Source organism: Polyodon spathula, chromosome 9 (assembly GCF_017654505.1).
Source record: "Polyodon spathula isolate WHYD16114869_AA chromosome 9, ASM1765450v1, whole genome shotgun sequence".
Taxonomy (NCBI): Eukaryota; Metazoa; Chordata; class Actinopteri; order Acipenseriformes; family Polyodontidae; genus Polyodon; species Polyodon spathula.
Window position 1 is genome coordinate 31,398,343 of NC_054542.1, and position 12,687 is coordinate 31,411,029.

The following is a 12,687-nucleotide window of genomic DNA, read 5'->3' on the forward strand; positions in this document are numbered from 1 at the left end:
TCTGAATATTGTGTTGTCTTTTGTTGACTAAATCTGGTCGCTCTTTATGTTCTCAATTTTTTTTTCATTACTGTTTTTTTTTTTTTTTTTATTATGGAAATTACCGTGCTTATTTGGGCACGAAGATTTGACTGGGGAAAGTTAACGTAGGGTTATTGGAGGAGTTCACAAAAAAAAAAAAGTAACCTTTTCACTTCCTTTTTAGCTTAATCGTTGAGCTTAATGCTTCATTAAAAAAAAAAAATAATAATAATAATAATCTGTATGTTAAGTTTTCAGGGCATTTTATTAATGTGCGTCTATTTTTGTTTTTCACTTCTACATTTTTTTGATGCAATTGTTCATTTTAACCATTATTTTTTAACACAACAGTACTTGGACACATTTGGTCATAACTGTTGCATGAAACCGCAGTGTAATAATCCAGCACCTCTCCACTTAAGCACTTGTTAGCACTGCTTATCTGATATCCCATTACGCCTTTCTTCTTACAGGCGTACAGCCTCTGTACATGAACCCCCAATACATCTCTCACAAGCCCCTCAGTACATATTGTTGCAATACCACAACAAAAGGAATACACTTTTTTTGTTTTGTTTTTGGTGCATATGCATAACTATTATGTACTATATATCACCTTACAGTACAATAATACGACAAAAAATTGACTGAATACCCAAAAATGCTCAACTTATTTTGACTGTCTGCATTCATTGTCACCATTTTTGTTTTTAAAATAATTGGTTATTTTTTTAGCAGTCATTTTGAACGTTTTAGCCTCTCGGAGTAACACAAATGTCATGTGTTTCAAGATTTTTTTTTCCCTCCCACCCACAACTGTCTCCTAGAAGCGAAATCAATCCTTATTGTTAAAAGGCACAGTAGCATCTGCAAGACAGGCAGGTCGGGTTTTTTCAGCCGGGCGGCAACAGCCACTTTGCCAGGCGGCCTGTCCGGCTGAAAAGGCCTGGGGAGAACCCTGTTAAGGTAATTAAGAAGGCAAATAAATAAATAAATAAATAAATAAATACATATTAAAACGGAGCTATTGCCTCTCTTACTTGCAGTCCATCTCTGCCTCGCTGGAATTGAAATGATGCAGTATGTTGGCAGGGTCTACAGTATTTAAGGTTGAGAGGGTTTGAGCTGGTTTGCTGTCAGTCAAAAGCTATTCAAAAGAAAACAAAAAGCAGCCAAGAACTATGAATGATTCAAAATAAATGAGGAAAGATATACCATACATAGCTAAGTCTAGAAGCTACAGTGAGGATGCAGTTTTCTAAATGACAACAGGACCCTAGCAAACTTATTACCGTATCAATGAACAATCCATAGTTTAAAACTCTAGCAGCCTATAAATAAGAAACCACAGTTATAAAGTAGCACTTCTAAATAGAACTAGGACTTGAGCTTTTAATACTTAACATTTTAAATAATACAGCAGTACAATGTACCATGAAATGACTCATCTAAACTTACACAAAGTTGCTAATTCTCACTTCAAGGCAGTTGCCGCTGACATGCAGCTCCAAGGAGTGTAACTAAGCACAGTGAGCACGCTTGATGCAAGAGCACTTAGCCGACACATTCTCTCCAAGCCTGCAAGCTGCTCCTCCTCCCGCGCGAGGCCATTTCAATGAGTGTGGTGAAAGGGGAAGATAAGGGTATGTGTCGCTCACCTCACTGATTTTAGCCCTATGACATGCTATGAACCACGAGCATACTTGGCAGGCATCAACTATTGGCAAGTACACAGCCCTGCCCTCAACTGCACTTTACATGCTATCGCGGGGTATAATCCATTTTATAGAAAAAAATATAGGACACACCCCAAATAACTACTGCCTCATAAAAAGACACAAGTTTTTCTTTCCTTTTATTTTAGCCTAGTGTGAATGTAATCTGTTAAAACAGATGTGGGCTATCAATGACTAATACCAGGGCTCAAAATTAACGGTGGCCATGCGACAATTGCCATGGGTGCCCTTCTCAATTTCTGCAAAGCCTGTCAACATGTAGGTCTATTCACTGTAATTATGACTGCAGTGCCCTTTTGCTACAGCAAAGAAATGCCTCTACATACCAAATTAGGAAGTGTTTGGATCCAAACAATAACATGATTACCTGATTAAGGCGCATCAGCTGGGGAAAAAAAACGAAACAGCAAACACTACCCTTTCATGCACATGAATTTTTATCGCGCAATAAATCTCAGAAAACAGTCTTCAAAAAAAAAAAAAAAAAAAAAAAAAAAGTAGGCGGCCTTCCACACTCTGCAGGTCAGTAGTTTAAAAATGTATAACCACTTGTAAATATGTTTCTCAGGTTTATAAAACATGATTTACTGAAACTCACTTGAATTCAGTTTAATTGCCATTATCACCTTATTTTAATTTCCTTTTTTTAACCACAACGAAACCAAGATGGTAGGAAATACTTTTCTACATTGTATTAGTTTATTGTCATTATTTATGTTTTCAGGTCATCCATAAATGCAACACAGCGCCTCGGCATTTTCTTTGCTACACGCAGGAACAGTATTTCAGAGTTTAGCTTGTGTTAAACTGTGTAGAACATATACTACCAAAAATGAACAAAATGGTCCCATAGCATAGTGGTGAAAACCAATGCCTTCAGTGCAGGGAGCTACGTCCTTACAGGCTCAAATTGAATGTAGCTTGCCGGTTGCCGGGCCTCCCAGTTTAATTTCCCAGTCAAGGATCTCGCCGCCTCTTGGTGCACAGCTACCCCCTGGCTGCCAAGTGCTGAACTGCTGTCTGTGCGTCTCTGTGATGCCATCTCTGTTCCTCTGACAGTGAAGCTGTTTGCCAAAAAAGTATTTTCTGACCCTGTGGGCACAAGTCACCCTCATGCCAGCAAGCCAGTAGCCACACAGTTCATACAATTAAAAATATACAGAGGCAGCTTTTGCCAAAAACAGCATTTTCTGAAAAAATAAATAGTTATTAAGTTTAACTGTTCTTTCTTTCTATGGCTAACAAATAGCTTTATATATGAATCCTAAGCAAAATGACACAACATCCTACACTTTGGCCTTGATTTATGTTTAGTGGCCTTGCTGCCCTTTACAAATGTATTGAACTAAAAGTAATTTTGGCCTTGTCCTTTCTTTCGCCAATTTAGAGCCTTGTAACAATTGCACAGTTACCACCAAGACGGAGGTGTGAACCATATTTATTAATCATAATTTTGTTATGACCACGTAATGAAAAAAAAATAAAAACACAACTTGCAATGACACAATGACAATTACAATAAGCTATAAAAATGGTTCATTTTACTTGTCTGCTTATTTAATTTGCATTGTATAAAACATACATCACATATGTGGTATGGCACTTTATGTGACATTGACAAAAAGTGTTCACGAGTAGACTTCATGTTATTATCCAAACAAAACTATACAAAAACTTATTTGATTGAGGATATGTCAACAGAAGTGTCAAAACAATTGAGATAGTGTTAAAAATATATTAGCAGGAATATGTACAACTCAGCAGGCAACAATGTGTTTTGTTGACAGCACTATAGCCTGGTAAGTCACACTTTAAGGCTGTTGCACATGTAATCAATTTGCAGGATGTCCTTTACAACGCAGAACATATTTAACCTGTACCACTGGCTGTGAAAAAACATGCAACAATATATGCAGAGCATAAAGGAGCTGTTCTTATCTATTAACTGTAGTGTTGTTTCAATGTACGCTTATTCCCTACAGAGAATTTATTACGAGACAAGTCATTAATGATTCAAGATTGCCTTGACTGCTTTGGGCAGGTTCTCAAAATGTGTTACGTCTTGTTGTTACCAATTGGTTTTACTGACCCATCTGCATTTTGATTAATGTATTAAAAGGATTAAATTAGCACTCAAAGTCTAAATCACTGCTTAGTCTGGCTTCGTGTGATCCAACCGCTTAATGTTTCCACATAGCTGCCCTGTACAGTAAGGGATCAATTTACCTAATGATGGCTTTTAAGTTCTCTGGAGGATACTAAAATGGTAAATAATGATATATGCTTTACTGACAGACGCTGGTTAATAATCAGGAGCAAGGCGAGTTCGTGTACCCTCTTCTGTTCTCAAAGCAAATCTGATGCAACACAAAACTGACCTACATTTATGGTCTTCAATAGTTTTCCAAAGAACTTAAGATACTCACTTACTGACATCCATTTGCAATTTTATGCACCTCATTCTTCCAACATGAAAACTGTTAAAATAGCTTTGAATACTACCACGAGGCACTGATTATCCAAACTCATTGGGACCAGCAGGTATTTGCAGCAAAAACTGATGATGCCTCAGTGGTCTTACTAGGGTTTGAACAATAATCACAATATTTTTTTTGTAGCGATAATTTTATTGTGTTGAAAAATGACCTTTAATCATAATTATCGCCCGAGCAGTAAGTGGTACTGAACTGTCTGCGTGAGTAAACATGATCTTTGTGACCACTGCTTACATTGGGAAGTTAAGTATTGATTTTAAACAAAATCTTTTAACTTCACGACATGGTTTCATTTTCATAATAAATTTGTACACTGGCAAAAGCATGACTGGTTTTCTAACATAAAAACACAAATACTTTTGTTTTTAAAATAATAATAAAAAAAAAAATAAATGCTTGCTCACTGTAGAAAAGTGGAATGTTTGACTATTAAACATTTTGACACAGGATTTATTATTATTATTTTTTTAAAGTAAATTAAATATAATTGCAAAAGGAAAACAAGAAAACACAACCAATGGCACACGTGCAATATAGCTTAAAACAAATGTGTTGCTTTTGTTGCTTCTTTATTTTAAACTACAAACAGTAAAGACATGAGTACTATACTGCAGCCTGTGCACCACATAGGGGAAAAAATAAGCAGGTGCTCAGAACCCTCATATATATATATATATATATATATCTGTTCCCATGGCGTTGTCACGGTAAAAAGGGTAGTTGCACAAATAGTACAGGGATAACTTTTAATGGAAGGAGAGGTGGTTTATTTTATTAAAACTGTCTGCAATTTTTTTAAACCTAGTTTGATTCTCTTAAATGGCAGAATCGCCGCACAAGAAAACAAAAGCTTCCAGCAATTTTGTTTTGTTATAATAATACATTTGGTGGCACTTTCTTTTATGAGTAAATGTTCTTGAATTAACAAATGTTTAAATAAGAATATATGGATTATGTTATACTACATCATTTATTAATATACAAATTACAATAGGTATATTTTTATACTCCTGTTTGTTCTGGGCACCCACCAGAAATTTAAAAACTCAGCACATGCACGGTCTAGTTTTTTTTTTTCTTCTAAACTCAATGATTGTTGGTTGTCATGCTGCTCAAGTATGAATTTTAGAAATTACAAAAATTTTAAATTTTATTTATTTGGCCGATAATCACGATTATCGTGATAATTTACATATGATAAATTGACAGCTGAAAATGTCATTATCACCGAACCCTAGGTCTTACGCAACAAGGCACTACAGGACAGTTAAAAAGAATCTTATTGTATACGTAAAACTTGAGAGGTTTAGCAGGAATACACAGATCCGTGCAAAAATACAACACACATACATTTCAACAGTCCCTATATGGTCGGGACAGTCCGGGTTTTCTAGCAAATGTCCCGCATCCTGATGCATAGGAATAAAGTCCTGATATTTACACACTCAGGCCCAAAAGATCGTTACCCGGGCGTAGGACTACGTATCCTTATAGGACTATAAATATATTTATATATTATATATCTATATATATATATATATATATATATATATATATATATATATATATATATATATATATTTTTTTTGCTTATGACTCCTCCCATGTGTATGACGCGTGTGACCTCCCCCCCCAAGAGCGTCCCGCTGAACAGTTTCCAAATGTTGCCAAGTATGCAATACATATCGTAAAATTGTTACAAAATTCAATCCCTACAGATGCATAGTACAAAAAGCCTAAACAGAAAGTTTAGAAATGAATTCATTTATCTTTGTGCCTAAACAGGGGCTAAGACATACAACACTGCTTAAGATTTTGCCGCACAACAGTAATGCGTAACCCTGTGTAAGTAATTTCAGTTGCACCCAAATGTAAAAATAAATGCTGAAGCACGACTTCTGAAAAGGGAAGATCCCATTTCCTTTGTCTATGCTGCGTAGAATCTCTTTGAAAGCATGTGAAGTTTACACTGCTGTGTTCTACAGCAAGGACAGAATGTGACATCAGCAAAGCAACATTTAAGCTTGTGTGATAGGTACAGCATTTTCATTTCTCAACTTTTTTAAACAGGAGTCCAATTTAAGCACAATAAGCCAAGTAAAACAAGACTACTGTAGTACTCCAAGACGTGCTTGGCAAAGACAGTATCAATGGAGCAAGAATGCAATCTTAACTTCTATGAAGTTTGATCTTCAGCTATACAACATGGGGAACAATTTGCAAAGCAGAACAGAATGGCAGGAAGGGAACACCACAAGTAGTTGGTCCTTCAGGCTTGGAAGACGCTTCAGCAAACTCTAAGTGACCTAGAAGCCTCTTAAATGGGTTGCGGTTTTATACCTAGAATTTCTTTCTGTTGCTGGCTAAAACCAACTGACAATGTCAGGGTTAAACCTAGTTCACTGTGGAAAAATATCAACATTAATAAGAAAATCTACTGGTCATTTTCCTTAGCCAGAAATGAAAGTTCTGCTTAAATTCTACAGGTATTAAGGCATTACAACCCCTATTATCTCAGGTCTCACGACCCAGACACACAATGCTTATTGTCAGAGGCTTGCAACTCATGCTGAAAGCTGGCTTTTGTGTGTGTGTGTGTGTGTGTGTGTGTGTTTGTGTGTGTGTGTGTGTGTAGAATATACTTGGGAACACATGATGTCAAGTTAGTTGAGTTGCGTTTAAAGACCTTAGCAGCTGCTATTTTTTCACAAAAGGGCTTGAAGGTTTATGCTAGTTTTGTCCTCAGGATCTAAAATGACCCACAAAATGTAATTTAGATGACAGTTTTCAAAATATTAAAAAGAAAATATGCTTTAAATAACACTATGTAACACAATGTTTGTTCCTGGGTAGTAAGTGTTATTTCCTAATTGCTTATGCCTCAAAAGTATAGAAAATGGCTATTATTCCCCCACAAACTTTGCTTTTGTGACCAGGACAGTGATATTTCAAAATATCATTATTTCCAATGGGAAAACGGGCAAATGTATGCCTTTTCGTTCACATAAAGTCAGAAAAAAACAACATATGAATCCAAATTAACATGTATTTATACCAAAGTAATACAAAAATGATTACAAAAGATTTAGAAGTGAGTAGTTTTTCGAGATTTACGATTATACTGTATTTACAGTATAATTTCTGACTTTATGTGAACAAAAAGACACACATTTGCCCGTTTTCCCATTGGAAATAGTGATATTTTGAAATATCACTGTCCTGGTCACAAAAGCAAAGTTTGTGGGGAATAATAGCCATTTTCTATACTTTTGAGGCATAAGCAATTAGGAAATAACACCTACTACCCAGGAACAAAAAAAAAAAAAAAAAAAAAATTGTTACACAGTGTAATGGACTTGTCAATTACCCTTTGAGAAAACGTCCATAGAATTGATGAGAATAAGTAATTTATACTACAGGTCAGGGTGACTCAATACAGTATCTGACAAGTTTACCGATATGCTGGGTAAAATGATAACAAGGTGCTAACCATACATATTTTGCTTTCTCTTGCTTTTTTAAAAAAAAATTAAATATTAATGGTACAAATATCCAAACAAACATTTTTTTGCATGCATTCCAAGGCAAAACAAAAAAAAGTCCATCAGAAATAATTTTATCCGTGCGAGATTTTATATATGTTGTTGCGGAAGCTGATGGCAGGATTTACTCTGCTGGAAAGGTCACGTGTGTGTGACTAATCATTACCGTTTTTAAATCATTTACGGAAAGCATTTCTGACAGCGCGCGTGAAGATGTCAGAGCCCCCCCCCCCCCCCCCCCCCCCCCCCCCCCCCCCCCCCCCTCCCCCAAGGTCCCCCTTCCAAAATTTGTCCAAATTTTGAAATAACAAAAGTGTTTTCCTTTGAGCCGTGACATTATAGGTAGCCACAAGTTCGGGGTGGAAAAATATCTGCACGTATGGCTATTTAGGAGAGGACTAGTCCTGAACACTGGAAATAATACGATCCATTTTTATTTTATTACTATAAACATCTCAAAAAGCTCTGCAAACATTTGTGATATTCTTTTAGTGCTGAATGCAGAAGCAGCTATCTCCTTTGATTATGTCCGTGTTATCTCTGTGGTGTATGGGGCTATGATATATGCCCCTAGAGACCTATGCTTTACGTCTTTTTGATGATGTCAGACAGGGTCCGACATCGGACTGGAAAGGGAAAATTGTAATGTCGGACCTGGTCTGACATAGAACCGCACAGGGTTAAACCTCAATCTGTTTAGAAAAATGTCCTCGATCACACATGCACCAGCAAAGGAAGTTGAAGTGATCACAAAGAGCGATAATATACTGTATATGCAAAAAAACAAAAACACACCAGTACAGCAGGTATTCACTTTTTGTCGTACGCCATAAAAGGCTAGAAGAAGATAATTTGATAATTGTGTTTTTCTTGGATGTGTATGCAAAAACAAATGTCCACAAAATAAAATTCAATATACCGTCATATTTAAGACCACAAATACTGGTTAAGAACACATATTTTAATATGTATTGGTCTACTTAAAATGCATTACCCTGAATTTTGACCTTTGACCTTTTTTTGGTCCCAGAATGTAAATCAGATAACCAAATCTTAATGAATTATTGTTACTTCAGACATTTTAAATGATTGGTGAGAAAATGGAAATAAATCTGTTAATTATTTTTAAAGCCTTTCCTTAGCCCTACCTTAAAAGAAACATGTTATGAACTTGTTAGTGGAAGTTTGTGCATCCTATAAGGTTGGATCAAAATTGCTTTGTAGCTGACATTTTGCTGAAATCATTTCTAGAAGTTCTACACACTCTACAACTCTCTCTTAGAACTGAAATGCTACCCTTATTGCAGCAGTTAGTATTCCGATTCTAAACCGCAGCAAAGGTTCTGAATAATTCAACTAAGTAAGTCCATTCTAACAGGTAGACTAATCTCGTCATATGGAATGGAATCTCAAACTGTAACTATTGTAAGAACTGAAACCAATCATTAATACTCTCAGGGAAGGGGGATTCTGAAACACAGCCATGTCATTTAACATGTTGCTTGCAGCCGGCGGGAATGCGTATGCATTCTAACTTCTCAATTTTGTTTTGTGCGAAAAGTGCTTCTCTGTTGTTTTTTGTTTTTTTATCACATTTTCAATATTAATGTGAAAGGAAATTGCTATGTTGTGAGGAATAGAAATACTGTTCTTTTTGTAAAAAAATAAATAAAAATAAAATAAAAATATCCCATGACCCAGCACAATGTAAAAATCTCTTGACAATAATTTATATACATGCCAAAAACATTGGACCACAATATGGTAGTAATTTGAGTTCAGAGGTCAAGTTTGTATACAATTATTACAATATACCCCTAATCAGACTTGCTATTAAAAACCTTCTCATACAGCAAATATCCAACATAAGGTAATGTATGGGAAATAACCAATAAATAAATAAATAAATAAATAAATAATCTGGGGATTGTAAACAAGTATGTCAGTAACTGCTAGCTGTAAGTTTAAAATTCAACCCAATTCAAGTACGATGAACAAGTTGATAGCCAAGACATATCAACAGGATAGGAACAGAATTAGCAATGAAACGATTAATCACAATTTGGTAATCAGTTCTCCATACACAGTGCTCCCCCTTTATAACACTGTAGTCGGGAGCCATACTTAAAAGGCACATTAGGACCTTTTTATTTTATTGTGTTGCATGTTCCCATGTGTTGCTACAACTGTTTACATAAAGTGTGTATATTGTTTTAATTTCTTTTTTTCTACTATTCTGACCACTTTTTTAAACTTTTAAATTGCATTCCCTGCCTCAAGATGGCTTCCCATGTACCCGCATGGGCCTCTCAGAACTACATTTCCCATCATCCTTTCCCATGACCTGTTATAACCTGTTCTGCAGTATAACGGGCCGTCTTATAAAGGGGAGCACTGTTTACACAAACATGTAGGTGCTACAGAAACAGAGTGATGTATGGACTGGCAGAAACCCCCATTTATCCACAGAATATGATATTCTGTAAAAATGTTATTATATTATATTAATACCATGTCTCATGACAACTAGTTAAGATATTGTGAAAAATGAGGATTGTGAAATAAGTGCACACTACCACTTCCACAATATCCCCTTCACAATGAACACATCTAGATAGAAAAACACACCACCCAATAACCTTCGGAAGGTGGATTTTAAAACTGTAAAAAAAAAAAAAAAAAAACACCAGTGTTTTGTTAATTGCAAAAAAACAATGTTTCAGATTCAAATTCTAGCAATTACGAGCTTTTAAAAAAAAAAAAGTAAGAAAAAAAACACAACAGCACCAGTCACCATGCTGCTAGCAATTACGTCAATCGAATTCGGTTGAAATTATAATTGGCCATCTGCAAAGGGTTAAACATAAACTACTCCCGAGGTTAGCAAGCTTTAATTCGCCATAACCAGCTGCTTTCCTTGTGACCTTAACTTGCTAATTTAAGAAGCGCAGATCTGTCTTCAGCAAGTCTTACAGGAAACAGTTATTTCACAAATATGTTGTAAACAGAGTGTCAAACTAATGTGCAGCAGTGGCTCCATAGAGATCAGACAATCCAATAATAGCTGACTTCATTCATCCCTTCCCCCTCTGTATACTCAGCTCACTGCACATCCCCACAGTCTGACATTTCAGATTATACAAGAGCTTCAGCTGCACAGGGCACACTGAAACTAAACCAGACTAAATGTGCCAAAACTCGTCTGCCTGCTCATGTTCAAAAGGTAGAAATGACAGACTGTATAACATAAAATTTCAAGACAACTGGATTATACATTTTGGACTTGGTGTACTTTTGTCTTAATTAACTGCAATGAACACCCTGCCTTTCCCTGGGGCATTACCTTAACTAGCAAAAAAAAAAAAAGAAAAAAGCTACCTCACAGATAGGAAACTATGCATCACATACCGGTATTGTGACAAAGAAGATTTTTTTTTCTTTCTTTTCTAAGATTATTATGCTCTATACTGTACCTTCTCAATTACACAATGCAGGTACTGGGAAAGCATTGCTATTAAATGTCTCTATTTTCATCAGTATCCCAAAGACATAAATGATCTTGTTTTGCTTTTGACTACAATTGTACAGAATGAACAATGTATGCATACAAAGCAGACCAAATATATGGGCAAAATGAAGCTCAGTTTTGCCGTATGTTGTAAACAAACAAACTAGTAAAAACCTAGATGTTTTAAAATAAAAGCACTTTATTAATTTGAGGAAACAAAACATTCTAGATTATCCATAATTAATCTAGTACAATATGACGTAAAACAGACAGAGAAAAAAAAATTAAAATCATTGATCAGTATATTAATAAACAAATGAAGAACACTGTCTATGGCTGTAAGCAATTACAACATTCAGTTGAAAGAATCCACCTAATATAAGCATTTGACATTATTCTTCAATGCCAATGGTATTTTACTGTTTTTGTACTTCTCTGCTTCAATTCAACCAGCTGATGGAGAGCGCCAGGGGCAGATATCTCAGTAGGAGGAGTCTTCCTGATCATTTCCTTATTGTAAAACTGTTTCTACAAGTCCGTTCATAATGTCACAGATTCTACATGAACGACACGTTTCAAATCAAAATACATAATGAACATCCAACTCGTACACTTTTCTACTGTTTATCCTAGTTACCTGTATCTCAGCCCCATTAGCGCAGGTCAGACACTAATAACAAATTAACAGGTAGCAAAAGCACTTATGCAATGAACAGGTTTCTTGATGTTTCAATCATCAAGTACAACGCATTTGTTGGTTTAATCCAGTAGTACTAATCATTCTTTTCCAAACCTGATTAGCTTATCATAAACCCACTGGCCTATATTTATTTAGGCCACACAGCTACTGTATGAGACCAAGACACCAATGAGACCCAGCTTCATCGAGAAACTCCAGGATTAGCCAGATGAGTAGTTTACTTTTAATATAAAAATGAGGTGCACTTGGATTCTTAGGTGAGGAATGGGGGGGGCGGGACTGTTCAGTAGTCTAATTTGTTACTCAATACAAATTTTAGGGGCCGGAAAAGATCATTAGGCTTAACAAACTAAGCAGTTTACAGCAAAATAACTTGACTGATCTGCTTCATTCTAGTGAATCGGTCCATGAATAAGTATAGAGGTGTGTGTGCATCTTTCTCTCCCTCTCATTTTCAAAGAAAGCCTAAATAGCTCTGCCTTTTTTTAGTATGCATTTCACACTTGAATTTCCAGCCAACATGGTGACACAGTTTGTGTCACCATGTTGGCTGAATACCTATATATAGGTATTTGGGTCCAGCAGAAGATAGTTATCTAAAAATAGTGTGATGATGACACAATTAGCTAACACGTTTGTCTACTTTTAGTTTCTAACAGCTCTAAATTACAATCTATGATATTTA

At 35.8% G+C, this 12,687-nt stretch overlaps 1 protein-coding gene across 4 annotated transcripts in view; it reads right to left on the reverse strand.

The window, feature by feature from the left end:
- Nucleotides 1–12,687, reverse strand: part of LOC121320663 (F-box-like/WD repeat-containing protein TBL1X) — a 69,440-nt gene that overhangs the window by 43,028 nt on the left and 13,725 nt on the right. The window contains exons 1-2 of one of the 4 annotated variants that reach the window (XM_041259209.1): nucleotides 1,480–1,548; nucleotides 1,062–1,168 (exon numbers count right to left, since the gene is read on the reverse strand). The exons of the other annotated variants lie outside the window; for them this stretch is intronic. The gene's annotated coding sequence lies outside the window, so the exon portion shown is untranslated. Of the gene's footprint in view, nucleotides 1–1,061; nucleotides 1,169–1,479; nucleotides 1,549–12,687 lie in introns of those variants that run through there. 4 annotated transcript variants of the gene reach the window in all.